At 57.9% G+C, this 15,132-nt stretch overlaps 5 pseudogenes; all 5 read right to left on the bottom strand.

Moving 5' to 3' along the window:
* Nucleotides 1–757: 757 nt before the first annotated feature.
* Nucleotides 758–877, bottom strand: LOC129633459 (uncharacterized; annotated as a pseudogene).
* Nucleotides 878–4,309: 3,432 nt separating this feature from the next.
* Nucleotides 4,310–4,429, bottom strand: LOC129633436 (uncharacterized; annotated as a pseudogene).
* A 3,249-nt stretch (nucleotides 4,430–7,678) lies between these two features.
* Nucleotides 7,679–7,798, bottom strand: LOC129633435 (uncharacterized; annotated as a pseudogene).
* A 3,253-nt stretch (nucleotides 7,799–11,051) lies between these two features.
* Nucleotides 11,052–11,171, bottom strand: LOC129633434 (uncharacterized; annotated as a pseudogene).
* Nucleotides 11,172–14,424: 3,253 nt separating this feature from the next.
* On the bottom strand, nucleotides 14,425–14,544 carry LOC129633433 (uncharacterized; annotated as a pseudogene).
* Nucleotides 14,545–15,132: the final 588 nt, after the last annotated feature.

Raw genomic sequence — 15,132 nt, 5'->3', positions numbered from 1 at the left:
TATCTTCAATATGATGGGAAAATACAAGAGCCGTTGGAGCAGGATGGTGACAGAATTGCATCTGCATTTCCAAACGGTCATCTTGCTCCACATCACTAATGACTGGAGAGACTCAACTCCAAACGCCAATGGGGACCACTTCGCCTGAGTCCGACTGGGCCTCATTGCAATGTCTGTCCATAGCAGATGCTGGAGAAGCTGTGGAGCAAAGGGAACTCTCCTCCACGGTGAGTAGGAATGGGAGTTGGTACAGCCGGGATGGAAAAGAGTATGGAGGTTCGCGAAGGAACTAAAAGTAGAAGTAGCCTATGGTTCAGCAGTCCCACTCCCAGGCATAGATCCACCCCCAGTACAAGCCAACAAGCTAGATGCCCCTTTTGGGCACATTGATCTGTGCGCGCGCTCGCATGCGCATGCGCGATCGCCTGCGAGGCTGGGGGTGGGGCGGGGGCTGGGGCTCTGGCTGGAGTCGGTGCAAGCCCCGGGATTGCCTGAGGCAAGCCAAAGGAGCCCCAGATGGAGACGGGATGGCCGGTCGTCTGGTTTCCTGAAAGCCGAATGCGAATGCGGAGGGGCTCGCGGGCCGCGGGGAGGCAACCCAGGTCTGCAGCGGGAGTCGGGGCCCCGGCCACCCACTCACTATCCCCCGCCCCGGGAGGGGCTGGAGCTGCGGGGGTGGGGGGGGGGCGAGGGGGGTGTGGGTCCAAGAATTGGGACCCGGGGCGGGGGCTAAAGGACCTCTTCTGGTAGGCAAAAAAGCCTCCAGCTCCCGGAATTCCCAGGTGGTCTCCCATCCAAGATACTAAACAGACCCGACCCTGCTTAGCTTCCGAGATCAGACGAGATCGGGCGCCTTCAGGCCGATAGGGCCGGAGACGGGCGCGGCCGCCGCGGGGCGCCCTAAGAGCCTTGCGCTTCGCCTCCCTTTCGCTCTGACCTGCAGGTCGGGCCAACGGGCCGCACCTCTCCTCGGGGGCCGTGCTGTACTTGAGCCGCACGACCCGCGACCGCACTCCAGCCTGCTGACGCCGGCCCGGCCCCCGAACACCGCCAACACCAGACCAGCAACCGCCTGGCCGGGCCCGGGGGCCCGATGGGCTTCCAGGACCCCCCAGTGACCGGGAGGGCGTGCGTGCGTGCGTGCGCGCGGGGCCTGGGCGGTGGGCTGAGGGGTGCGGAGGTCTCGGCGCCCTCCCACCCCCGGCCACTCCAGACCCGGCCGCGCTGGCTGAGCGGGGCCTCCCCCCCCCCCATCCCGTTCGCTGCTCGGGGCCGCGCGACCCCGGAGGTGTCGGTCTTCGGGGCCCGCCGCCTCCCGATCCCCGCGGCCCGGGGGCCTCTGAACCTCCTGCGGGCCTAGGCTCAGCGAATCTTGAGCGCCCAACTTGCCCGGCACCTGCCCGCTGCCCAAACCCACCGGGAGCCACGGAGGCGCGGTCGACCGGAGCGCCTCAGCCCCGCCCCTTTGCCCTACCGAGGCGCCCCCCTTGTCCCCACGCCGCCCGCCAAGCACCCTACCTTCCTGAGAGAGCAGATGAAACACAGGCAGGCACACAGACAGACACACACTCGCACGCACCCACGCCATGGGAGACAGCTGGCCTGCGCGAGCTCCTCAGCCAGAGCCATAGCACCTGGGAGAGGCCGGGGCAAGACCAAAGGCCCGGCGGACGGCTGTCGGGAGAGACAGAGGCAGAAATCCATGAAGCTTCCGAGACAGACTCCAAGACGGCGAGAGGGAGATACAGACACACACACACACACACACTTGAGTGTGGTCTTTGGAAATACTTCTGTTCGTAGTTGCTGGGTTGAGCCCAACTTTTATAGGACCCATGGAGTGCGGCCCATCAGGCTGCTCTGTCCGTGGCATTTCCCAGGCGAGAATACTGGAGTGGGTTGCCATTTCCTTCTCCAGGGGATCTTCCCGACCCAGGGATCAAACCCGAGTCTCCTGCGGGCGGATGCCTTGCCATCTGAACCAGCACATTGCGAATTCCCTAGGCAAAGCAAAATACAAAGAAAAGAGCTCGTGTGCTACTAAGTGGAAAGATGATTGAAGAAACAGAAGGTGTCCTTTGTTGGTATCTTGGAATCTTTCTTTAGTTTTCGTTGATTTTTACTCTTAAGGCTACTTGAACAAGGCAAGAGAGAAACCCCAGAACTGAAAAGCAATTGACTTTTTTGAAAGAAACCTGTGCAGGTTAAGCACTCTTCGTTTTTGAGAGATGGTGAAATGCAAAATCTTGATTCAACACATATGACTTTGGTGAACTTTATTTCAAATCTCCATGATGAACCCCTAAGGCGTCCAGGAAGAAAGGAGTAGAGCGGGAGACAAAAAGAGCAACCTTTCCCCTTGGCGCCATCCCAACCAGCTGCTTAGTTCCTTCATCTCATGGACTACCATCTGGGCTTATCTGGTTTGTCTGATTCTTGTTTCGGGGCCCGTTTCTAGTCACAAGGCTGTCAACAGTGGGGGGTGGGGTGGGGGGTGGGGGAAGCCCTTCTTTCCATTCCACATGAGACCCAGTGGACAATCCAGGCCCTGGCCACTGCATAGAGCGTGCAGCAACAATATCAACGGTGATGCTGGTTAACAACGCATATTCCTGGAATCCACTCCGTTGCCTACTGAGTGTGTGCGGTGGTGGTCTGGAACCTATACCTGGAAGCTTTCTTGATGATTGCAAATGACACCAAAGTCCGAGGACGATGGAAGATCTTCACGTTTCTGCAAGAGCCACACACCTCCAGAAGGAACCGCAAGACTTGCCTGACATGGTCAAGGTCTAAGTATTGGACTACACGTCGGAAGGTCTCCACCTTTGCTATGGAAGTCAAACGATCTTTCTTGGAAATGAAAATGGATCACACTGAACGTTCACATTCTTCTAGAGCATTTGAAAAGCCCTAAACTGTAGAAATCTGCTGTACGAGTTCCTTGAAAGCAAGAACCCATACTGATGGATATGTCTTAATGCCTTAGATTGTGCCTTGAATATAGCGTACACATGAACCCAGGAAAGGAAAGAATGGAATCGCCAAATACACAAAGAGATCAAAAGTGCCGAGCCAAGTGACACCTTGAGGCTTCCAAGAACTTTTCTGTCTTTCACACACTAAGTAAATCCTGAGCACCTACGATGAGCTGGGAGGCATGTAATAAGTTTCTGGAACTAGAAGGCGGAGAGAAGCAGACACAGAGTTCCTGCTTTCACTGAGACGAATCTAATGATACATCACAGGCAGATCCTTTGAGAACTTGTCGAGGGGCCTCTACCCTCACCAAAACCTGGGTGTCAGGGAAGGCTTTTCAGAGTAACCATTGCGTTGAGGTCCATAGGTTGAACCTACGTAAACCAGGGTTGAGATGCAGGAAGAATTTCAGGCAGGGAAAACAGCATCCTGGAAGTCTAGGTGACCAGGGAAACTTAGGACGTTCAAGAAATGAAAATGCCCTATGGGATGGAAGCCAAAGAGTGCAGAGGGCATTCCAGGGAAAAGACATCCGAGAAGAACGTGAGGAGCAGGCATGAAGGGAATTGGTCGTATCTTCAATATGATGCGAAAATACAAGAGCCGTTGGAGCAGGATGGTGACAGAATTGCATCTGCATTTCCAAACGGTCATCTTGCTCCACGTCACTAATGATTGGAGAGACTCAACTCCGAACGCCAAGGAGGGACCACTTCGCCCGAGTCCGATTGGGCCTCATTGCAATGTCTGTCCATAGCAGATGCTGGAGAAGCTGTGGAGCAAAGGGAACTCTCCTCCACGCTGAGTAGGAATGGGAGTTGGTACAGCCGGGATGGAAAAGAGTATGGAGGTTCGCGAAGGAACTAAAAGTAGAAGTAGCCTATGGTTCAGCAGTCCCACTCCCAGGCATAGATCCACCCCCAGTACAAGCCAGCAAGCTAGATGCCCCGTTTGGGCACATCGATCTGTGCGCGCGCTCGCATGCGCATGCGCGATCGCCTGCGAGGCTGGGGGTGGGGCGGGGGCTGGGGCTCTGGCTGGAGTCGGTGCAAGCCCCGGGATTGCCTGAGGCAAGCCAAAGGAGCCCCAGAGGGAGACGGGACGGCCGGTCTTCTGGTTTCCTGAAAGCCGAAAGCGAAGGCGGAGGGGCTCGCGGGCCGCGGGGAGGCAACCCAGGTCTGCAGCGGGAGTCGGGGCCCCGGCCACCCACTCACTCCCCCCGCCCCGGGAGGGGCTGGGGCTGCGGGGGTGGCGGGGGGGCGAGGGGGGTGTGGGTCCAAGAATTGGGACGCGGGGCGGGGGCTAAAGGACCTCTTCTGGTAGGCAAAAAAGCCTCCAGCACCCGGAATTCCCAGGTGGTCTCCCATCCAAGATACTGAACAGGCCCGACCCTGCTTAGCTTCCGAGATCAGACGAGATCGGGCGCCTTCAGGCCGATAGGGCCGGAGACGGGCGCGGCCGCCGCGGGGCGCCCTAAGAGCCTTGCGCTTCGCCTCCCTTTCGCTCTGACCTGCAGGTCGGGCCAACGGGCCGCCCCTCTCCTCGGGGGGCCGTGCTGTACTTGAGCCGCACGACCCGCGACCGCACTCCAGCCTGCTGACGCCGGCCCGGCCCCCGAACACCGCCAACACCAGACCAGCAACCGCCTGGCCGGGCCCGGGGGCCCGATGGGCTTCCAGGACCCCCCAGTGACCGGGAGGGCGTGCGTGCGTGCGCGCGGGGCCTGGGGGGTGGGCTGAGGGGTGCGGAGGTCTCGGCGCCCTCCCACCCCCGGCCACTCCAGACCCGGCCGCGCTGGCTGAGCGGGGGCCTCCCCCTCCCCCCCCATCCCGTTCGCTGCTCAGGGCCGCGCGACCCCGGAGGTGTCGGTCTTCGGGGCCCGCCGCCTCCCGATCCCCGCGGCCCGGGGGCCTCTGAACCTCCTGCGGGCCTAAGCTCAGCGAATCTTGAGCGCCCAACTTGCCCGGCACCTGCCCGCTGCCCAAACCCACCGGGAGCCACGGAGGCGCGGTCGACCGGAGCGCCTCAGCCCCGCCCCTTTGCCCTACCGAGGCGCCCCCCTTGTCCCCACGCCGCCCGCCAAGCACCCGACCTTCCTGAGAGAGCAGACGAACCACAGGCAGGCACACAGACAGACAGACAGACAGACAGACACACACACACACGAGTGTGGTCTTTGGAAATACTTCTGTTCGTAGTGGCTGGGTTGAGCCCAACTCTTATAGGACCCATGGAGTGCGGCCCATCAGGCTCCTCTGTCCGTGGCATTTCCCAGGCGAGAATACTGGAGTGGGTTGCCATTACCTTCTCCAGGGCATCTTCCCGACCCAGGGGTCAAACCCGAGTCTCCTGCGGGCGGATGCCTTGCCATCTGAACCAGCACATTGCGAATTCCCTAGGCAAAATACAAAGAAAAGAGCTCGTGTGCTACTAAGTGGAAAGATGATTGAAGAAACAGAAGGTGTCCTTTGTTGGTATCTTGGAATCTTTCTTTAGTTTTCGTTGATTTTTACTCTTAAGGCTACTTGAACAAGGCAAGAGAGAAACCCCAGAACTGAAAAGCAATTGACTTTTTTGAAAGAAACCTGTGCAGGTTAAGCACTCTTCGTTTTTGAGAGATGGTGAAATGCAAAATCTTGATTCAACACATATGACTTTGGTGAACTTTATTTCAAATCTCCATGATGAACCCCTAAGGCGTCCAGGAAGAAAGGAGTAGAGCGGGAGACAAAAAGAGCAACCTTTCCCCTTGGCGCCATCCCAACCAGCTGCTTAGTTCCTTCATCTCATGGACTACCATCTGGGCTTATCTGGTTTGTCTGATTCTTGTTTCGGGGCCCGTTTCTAGTCACAAGGCTGTCAACAGTGGGGGGTGGGGTGGGGGGTGGGGGAAGCCCTTCTTTCCATTCCACATGAGACCCAGTGGACAATCCAGGCCCTGGCCACTGCATAGAGCGTGCAGCAACAATATCAACGGTGATGCTGGTTAACAACGCATATTCCTGGAATCCACTCCGTTGCCTACTGAGTGTGTGCGGTGGTGGTCTGGAACCTATACCCGGAAGCTTTCTTGATGATTGCAAATGACACCAAAGTCCGAGGACGATGGAAGATCTTCACGTTTCTGCAAGAGCCACACACCTCCAGAAGGAACCGCAAGACTTGCCTGACATGGTCAAGGTCTAAGTATTGGACTACACGTCGGAAGGTCTCCACCTTTGCTATGGAAGTCAAACGATCTTTCTTGGAAATGAAAATGGATCACACTGAACGTTCACATTCTTCTAGAGCATTTGAAAAGCCCTAAACTGTAGAAATCTGCTGTACGAGTTCCTTGAAAGCAAGAACCCATACTGATGGATATGTCTTAATGCCTTAGATTGTGCCTTGAATATAGCGTACACATGAACCCAGGAAAGGAAAGAATGGAATCGCCAAATACACAAAGAGATCAAAAGTGCCGAGCCAAGTGACACCTTGAGGCTTCCAAGAACTTTTCTGTCTTTCACACGCTAAGTAAATCCTGAGCACCTACGATGAGCTGGGAGGCATGTAATAAGTTTCTGGAACTAGAAGGCGGAGAGAAGCAGACACAGAGTTCCTGCTTTCACTGAGACGAATCTAATGATACATCACAGGCAGATCCTTGGAGAACTTGTCGAGGGGCCTCTACCCTCACCAAAACCTGGGTGTCAGGGAAGGCTTTTCAGAGTAACCATTGCGTTGAGGTCCATAGGTTGAACCTACGTAAACCAGGGTTGAGATGCAGGAAGAATTTCAGGCAGGGAAAACAGCATCCTGGAAGTCTAGGTGACCAGGGAAACTTAGGACGTTCAAGAAATGAAAATGCCCTATGGGATGGAAGCCAAAGAGTGCAGAGGGCATTCCAGGGAAAAGACATCCGAGAAGAACGTGAGGAGCAGGCATGAAGGGAATTGGTCGTATCTTCAATATGATGGGAAAATACAAGAGCCGTTGGAGCAGGATGGTGAGAGAATTGCATCTGCATTTCCAAACGGTCATCTTGCTCCACGTCACTAATGATTGGAGAGACTCAACTCCAAACGCCAAGGAGGGACCACTTCGCCCGAGTCCGATTGGGCCTCATTGCAATGTCTGTCCATAGCAGATGCTGGAGAAGCTGTGGAGCAAAGGGAACTCTCCTCCACGCTGAGTAGGAATGGGAGTTGGTACAGCCGGGATGGAAAAGAGTATGGAGGTTCGCGAAGGAACTAAAAGTAGAAGTAGCCTATGGTTCAGCAGTCCCACTCCCAGGCATAGATCCACCCCCAGTCCAAGCCAACAAGCTAGATGCCCCGTTTGGGCACATCGATCTGTGCGCGCGCTCGCATGCGCATGCGCGATCGCCTGCGAGGCTGGGGGTGGGGCGGGGGCTGGGGCTCTGGCTGGAGTCGGTGCAAGCCCCGGGATTGCCTGAGGCAAGCCAAAGGAGCCCCAGAGGGAGACGGGACGGCCGGTCGTCTGGTTTCCTGAAAGCCGAAAGCGAAGGCGGAGGGGCTCGCGGGCCGCGGGGAGGCAACCCAGGTCTGCAGCGGGAGTCGGGGCCCCGGCCACCCACTCACTCCCCCCGCCCCGGGAGGGGCTGGGGCTGCGGGGGTGGCGGGGGGGCGAGGGGGGTGTGGGTCCAAGAATTGGGACGCGGGGCGGGGGCTAAAGGACCTCTTCTGGTAGGCAAAAAAGCCTCCAGCACCCGGAATTCCCAGGTGGTCTCCCATCCAAGATACTGAACAGGCCCGACCCTGCTTAGCTTCCGAGATCAGACGAGATCGGGCGCCTTCAGGCCGATAGGGCCGGAGACGGGCGCGGCCGCCGCGGGGCGCCCTAAGAGCCTTGCGCTTCGCCTCCCTTTCGCTCTGACCTGCAGGTCGGGCCAACGGGCCGCCCCTCTCCTCGGGGGGCCGTGCTGTACTTGAGCCGCACGACCCGCGACCGCACTCCAGCCTGCTGACGCCGGCCCGGCCCCCGAACACCGCCAACACCAGACCAGCAACCGCCTGGCCGGGCCCGGGGGCCCGATGGGCTTCCAGGACCCCCCAGTGACCGGGAGGGCGTGCGTGCGTGCGCGCGGGGCCTGGGGGGTGGGCTGAGGGGTGCGGAGGTCTCGGCGCCCTCCCACCCCCGGCCACTCCAGACCCGGCCGCGCTGGCTGAGCGGGGGCCTCCCCCTCCCCCCCCATCCCGTTCGCTGCTCAGGGCCGCGCGACCCCGGAGGTGTCGGTCTTCGGGGCCCGCCGCCTCCCGATCCCCGCGGCCCGGGGGCCTCTGAACCTCCTGCGGGCCTAGGCTCAGCGAATCTTGAGCGCCCAACTTGCCCGGCACCTGCCCGCTGCCCAAACCCACCGGGAGCCACGGAGGCGCGGTCGACCGGAGCGCCTCAGCCCCGCCCCTTTGCCCTACCGAGGCGCCCCCCTTGTCCCCACGCCGCCCGCCAAGCACCCGACCTTCCTGAGAGAGCAGACGAACCACAGGCAGGCACACAGACAGACAGACAGACACACACACACACACACACACACACGAGTGTGGTCTTTGGAAATACTTCTGTTCGTAGTGGCTGGGTTGAGCCCAACTCTTATAGGACCCATGGAGTGCGGCCCATCAGGCTCCTCTGTCCGTGGCATTTCCCAGGCGAGAATACTGGAGTGGGTTGCCATTACCTTCTCCAGGGCATCTTCCCGACCCAGGGGTCAAACCCGAGTCTCCTGCGGGCGGATGCCTTGCCATCTGAACCAGCACATTGCGAATTCCCTAGGCAAAATACAAAGAAAAGAGCTCGTGTGCTACTAAGTGGAAAGATGATTGAAGAAACAGAAGGTGTCCTTTGTTGGTATCTTGGAATCTTTCTTTAGTTTTCGTTGATTTTTACTCTTAAGGCTACTTGAACAAGGCAAGAGAGAAACCCCAGAACTGAAAAGCAATTGACTTTTTTGAAAGAAACCTGTGCAGGTTAAGCACTCTTCGTTTTTGAGAGATGGTGAAATGCAAAATCTTGATTCAACACATATGATTTTGGTGAACTTTATTTCAAATCTCCATGATGAACCCCTAAGGCGTCCAGGAAGAAAGGAGTAGAGCGGGAGACAAAAAGAGCAACCTTTCCCCTTGGCGCCATCCCAACCAGCTGCTTAGTTCCTTCATCTCATGGACTACCATCTGGGCTTATCTGGTTTGTCTGATTCTTGTTTCGGGGCCCGTTTCTAGTCACAAGGCTGTCAACAGTGGGGGGTGGGGTGGGGGGTGGGGGAAGCCCTTCTTTCCATTCCACATGAGACCCAGTGGACAATCCAGGCCCTGGCCACTGCATAGAGCGTGCAGCAACAATATCAACGGTGATGCTGGTTAACAACGCATATTCCTGGAATCCACTCCGTTGCCTACTGAGTGTGTGCGGTGGTGGTCTGGAACCTATACCCGGAAGCTTTCTTGATGATTGCAAATGACACCAAAGTCCGAGGACGATGGAAGATCTTCACGTTTCTGCAAGAGCCACACACCTCCAGAAGGAACCGCAAGACTTGCCTGACATGGTCAAGGTCTAAGTATTGGACTACACGTCGGAAGGTCTCCACCTTTGCTATGGAAGTCAAACGATCTTTCTTGGAAATGAAAATGGATCACACTGAACGTTCACATTCTTCTAGAGCATTTGAAAAGCCCTAAACTGTAGAAATCTGCTGTACGAGTTCCTTGAAAGCAAGAACCCATACTGATGGATATGTCTTAATGCCTTAGATTGTGCCTTGAATATAGCGTACACATGAACCCAGGAAAGGAAAGAATGGAATCGCCAAATACACAAAGAGATCAAAAGTGCCGAGCCAAGTGACACCTTGAGGCTTCCAAGAACTTTTCTGTCTTTCACACGCTAAGTAAATCCTGAGCACCTACGATGAGCTGGGAGGCATGTAATAAGTTTCTGGAACTAGAAGGCGGAGAGAAGCAGACACAGAGTTCCTGCTTTCACTGAGACGAATCTAATGATACATCACAGGCAGATCCTTGGAGAACTTGTCGAGGGGCCTCTACCCTCACCAAAACCTGGGTGTCAGGGAAGGCTTTTCAGAGTAACCATTGCGTTGAGGTCCATAGGTTGAACCTACGTAAACCAGGGTTGAGATGCAGGAAGAATTTCAGGCAGGGAAAACAGCATCCTGGAAGTCTAGGTGACCAGGGAAACTTAGGACGTTCAAGAAATGAAAATGCCCTATGGGATGGAAGCCAAAGAGTGCAGAGGGCATTCCAGGGAAAAGACATCCGAGAAGAACGTGAGGAGCAGGCATGAAGGGAATTGGTCGTATCTTCAATATGATGGGAAAATACAAGAGCCGTTGGAGCAGGATGGTGAGAGAATTGCATCTGCATTTCCAAACGGTCATCTTGCTCCACGTCACTAATGATTGGAGAGACTCAACTCCAAACGCCAAGGAGGGACCACTTCGCCCGAGTCCGATTGGGCCTCATTGCAATGTCTGTCCATAGCAGATGCTGGAGAAGCTGTGGAGCAAAGGGAACTCTCCTCCACGCTGAGTAGGAATGGGAGTTGGTACAGCCGGGATGGAAAAGAGTATGGAGGTTCGCGAAGGAACTAAAAGTAGAAGTAGCCTATGGTTCAGCAGTCCCACTCCCAGGCATAGATCCACCCCCAGTCCAAGCCAACAAGCTAGATGCCCCGTTTGGGCACATCGATCTGTGCGCGCGCTCGCATGCGCATGCGCGATCGCCTGCGAGGCTGGGGGTGGGGCGGGGGCTGGGGCTCTGGCTGGAGTCGGTGCAAGCCCCGGGATTGCCTGAGGCAAGCCAAAGGAGCCCCAGAGGGAGACGGGACGGCCGGTCGTCTGGTTTCCTGAAAGCCGAATGCGAAGGCGGAGGGGCTCGCGGGCCGCGGGGAGGCAACCCAGGTCTGCAGCGGGAGTCGGGGCCCCGGCCACCCACTCACTCCCCCCGCCCCGGGAGGGGCTGGGGCTGCGGGGGTGGCGGGGGGGCGAGGGGGGTGTGGGTCCAAGAATTGGGACGCGGGGCGGGGGCTAAAGGACCTCTTCTGGTAGGCAAAAAAGCCTCCAGCACCCGGAATTCCCAGGTGGTCTCCCATCCAAGATACTGAACAGGCCCGACCCTGCTTAGCTTCCGAGATCAGACGAGATCGGGCGCCTTCAGGCCGATAGGGCCGGAGACGGGCGCGGCCGCCGCGGGGCGCCCTAAGAGCCTTGCGCTTCGCCTCCCTTTCGCTCTGACCTGCAGGTCGGGCCAACGGGCCGCCCCTCTCCTCGGGGGGCCGTGCTGTACTTGAGCCGCACGACCCGCGACCGCACTCCAGCCTGCTGACGCCGGCCCGGCCCCCGAACACCGCCAACACCAGACCAGCAACCGCCTGGCCGGGCCCGGGGGCCCGATGGGCTTCCAGGACCCCCCAGTGACCGGGAGGGCGTGCGTGCGTGCGCGCGGGGCCTGGGGGGTGGGCTGAGGGGTGCGGAGGTCTCGGCGCCCTCCCACCCCCGGCCACTCCAGACCCGGCCGCGCTGGCTGAGCGGCGCCTCCCCCCTCCCCCCCCATCCCGTTCGCTGCTCAGGGCCGCGCGACCCCGGAGGTGTCGGTCTTCGGGGCCCGCCGCCTCCCGATCCCCGCGGCCCGGGGGCCTCTGAACCTCCTGCGGGCCTAGGCTCAGCGAATCTTGAGCGCCCAACTTGCCCGGCACCTGCCCGCTGCCCAAACCCACCGGGAGCCACGGAGGCGCGGTCGACCGGAGCGCCTCAGCCCCGCCCCTTTGCCCTACCGAGGCGCCCCCCTTGTCCCCACGCCGCCCGCCAAGCACCCGACCTTCCTGAGAGAGCAGACGAACCACAGGCAGGCACACAGACAGACAGACAGACAGACACACACACACACACACACACGAGTGTGGTCTTTGGAAATACTTCTGTTCGTAGTTGCTGGGTTGAGCCCAACTCTTATAGGACCCATGGAGTGCGGCCCATCAGGCTCCTCTGTCCGTGGCATTTCCCAGGCGAGAATACTGGAGTGGGTTGCCATTACCTTCTCCAGGGCATCTTCCCGACCCAGGGGTCAAACCCGAGTCTCCTGCGGGCGGATGCCTTGCCATCTGAACCAGCACATTGCGAATTCCCTAGGCAAAATACAAAGAAAAGAGCTCGTGTGCTACTAAGTGGAAAGATGATTGAAGAAACAGAAGGTGTCCTTTGTTGGTATCTTGGAATCTTTCTTTAGTTTTCGTTGATTTTTACTCTTAAGGCTACTTGAACAAGGCAAGAGAGAAACCCCAGAACTGAAAAGCAATTGACTTTTTTGAAAGAAACCTGTGCAGGTTAAGCACTCTTCGTTTTTGAGAGATGGTGAAATGCAAAATCTTGATTCAACACATATGACTTTGGTGAACTTTATTTCAAATCTCCATGATGAACCCCTAAGGCGTCCAGGAAGAAAGGAGTAGAGCGGGAGACAAAAAGAGCAACCTTTCCCCTTGGCGCCATCCCAACCAGCTGCTTAGTTCCTTCATCTCATGGACTACCATCTGGGCTTATCTGGTTTGTCTGATTCTTGTTTCGGGGCCCGTTTCTAGTCACAAGGCTGTCAACAGTGGGGGGTGGGGTGGGGGGTGGGGGAAGCCCTTCTTTCCATTCCACATGAGACCCAGTGGACAATCCAGGCCCTGGCCACTGCATAGAGCGTGCAGCAACAATATCAACGGTGATGCTGGTTAACAACGCATATTCCTGGAATCCACTCCGTTGCCTACTGAGTGTGTGCGGTGGTGGTCTGGAACCTATACCTGGAAGCTTTCTTGATGATTGCAAATGACACCAAAGTCCGAGGACGATGGAAGATCTTCACGTTTCTGCAAGAGCCACACACCTCCAGAAGGAACCGCAAGACTTGCCTGACATGGTCAAGGTCTAAGTATTGGACTACACGTCGGAAGGTCTCCACCTTTGCTATGGAAGTCAAACGATCTTTCTTGGAAATGAAAATGGATCACACTGAACGTTCACATTCTTCTAGAGCATTTGAAAAGCCCTAAACTGTAGAAATCTGCTGTACGAGTTCCTTGAAAGCAAGAACCCATACTGATGGATATGTCTTAATGCCTTAGATTGTGCCTTGAATATAGCGTACACATGAACCCAGGAAAGGAAAGAATGGAATCGCCAAATACACAAAGAGATCAAAAGTGCCGAGCCAAGTGACACCTTGAGGCTTCCAAGAACTTTTCTGTCTTTCACACACTAAGTAAATCCTGAGCACCTACGATGAGCTGGGAGGCATGTAATAAGTTTCTGGAACTAGAAGGCGGAGAGAAGCAGACACAGAGTTCCTGCTTTCACTGAGACGAATCTAATGATACATCACAGGCAGATCCTTGGAGAACTTGTCGAGGGGCCTCTACCCTCACCAAAACCTGGGTGTCAGGGAAGGCTTTTCAGAGTAACCATTGCGTTGAGGTCCATAGGTTGAACCTACGTAAACCAGGGTTGAGATGCAGGAAGAATTTCAGGCAGGGAAAACAGCATCCTGGAAGTCTAGGTGACCAGGGAAACTTAGGACGTTCAAGAAATGAAAATGCCCTATGGGATGGAAGCCAAAGAGTGCAGAGGGCATTCCAGGGAAAAGACATCCGAGAAGAACGTGAGGAGCAGGCATGAAGGGAATTGGTCGTATCTTCAATATGATGGGAAAATACAAGAGCCGTTGGAGCAGGATGGTGAGAGAATTGCATCTGCATTTCCAAACGGTCATCTTGCTCCACGTCACTAATGATTGGAGAGACTCAACTCCAAACGCCAAGGAGGGACCACTTCGCCCGAGTCCGATTGGGCCTCATTGCAATGTCTGTCCATAGCAGATGCTGGAGAAGCTGTGGAGCAAAGGGAACTCTCCTCCACGCTGAGTAGGAATGGGAGTTGGTACAGCCGGGATGGAAAAGAGTATGGAGGTTCGCGAAGGAACTAAAAGTAGAAGTAGCCTATGGTTCAGCAGTCCCACTCCCAGGCATAGATCCACCCCCAGTCCAAGCCAACAAGCTAGATGCCCCGTTTGGGCACATCGATCTGTGCGCGCGCTCGCATGCGCATGCGCGATCGCCTGCGAGGCTGGGGGTGGGGCGGGGGCTGGGGCTCTGGCTGGAGTCGGTGCAAGCCCCGGGATTGCCTGAGGCAAGCCAAAGGAGCCCCAGAGGGAGACGGGACGGCCGGTCGTCTGGTTTCCTGAAAGCCGAATGCGAAGGCGGAGGGGCTCGCGGGCCGCGGGGAGGCAACCCAGGTCTGCAGCGGGAGTCGGGGCCCCGGCCACCCACTCACTCCCCCCACCCCGGGAGGGGCTGGGGCTGCGGGGGTGGCGGGGGGGCGAGGGGGGTGTGGGTCCAAGAATTGGGACGCGGGGCGGGGGCTAAAGGACCTCTTCTGGTAGGCAAAAAAGCCTCCAGCACCCGGAATTCCCAGGTGGTCTCCCATCCAAGATACTGAACAGGCCCGACCCTGCTTAGCTTCCGAGATCAGACGAGATCGGGCGCCTTCAGGCCGATAGGGCCGGAGACGGGCGCGGCCGCCGCGGGGCGCCCTAAGAGCCTTGCGCTTCGCCTCCCTTTCGCTCTGACCTGCAGGTCGGGCCAACGGGCCGCCCCTCTCCTCGGGGGGCCGTGCTGTACTTGAGCCGCACGACCCGCGACCGCACTCCAGCCTGCTGACGCCGGCCCGGCCCCCGAACACCGCCAACACCAGACCAGCAACCGCCTGGCCGGGCCCGGGGGCCCGATGGGCTTCCAGGACCCCCCAGTGACCGGGAGGGCGTGCGTGCGTGCGCGCGGGGCCTGGGGGGTGGGCTGAGGGGTGCCGAGGTCTCGGCGCCCTCCCACCCCCGGCCACTCCAGACCCGGCCGCGCTGGCTGAGCGGCGCCTCCCCCCCCCCCATCCCGTTCGCTGCTCAGGGCTGCGCGACCCCGGAGGTGTCGGTCTTCGGGGCCCGCCGCCTCCCGATCCCCGCGGCCCGGGGGCCTCTGAACCTCCTGCGGGCCTAGGCTCAGCGAATCTTGAGCGCCCAACTTGCCCGGCACCTGCCCGCTGCCCAAACCCACCGGGAGCCACGGAGGCGCGGTCGACCGGAGCGCCTCAGCCCCGCCCCTTTG

This window comes from Bubalus kerabau, chromosome 18 (assembly GCF_029407905.1).
Source record: "Bubalus kerabau isolate K-KA32 ecotype Philippines breed swamp buffalo chromosome 18, PCC_UOA_SB_1v2, whole genome shotgun sequence".
Classification (NCBI taxonomy): Eukaryota; Metazoa; Chordata; class Mammalia; order Artiodactyla; family Bovidae; genus Bubalus; species Bubalus kerabau.
Note: the sequence above shows the minus strand (reverse complement) of the source record. Positions and strands in the feature narration are given on the sequence as shown.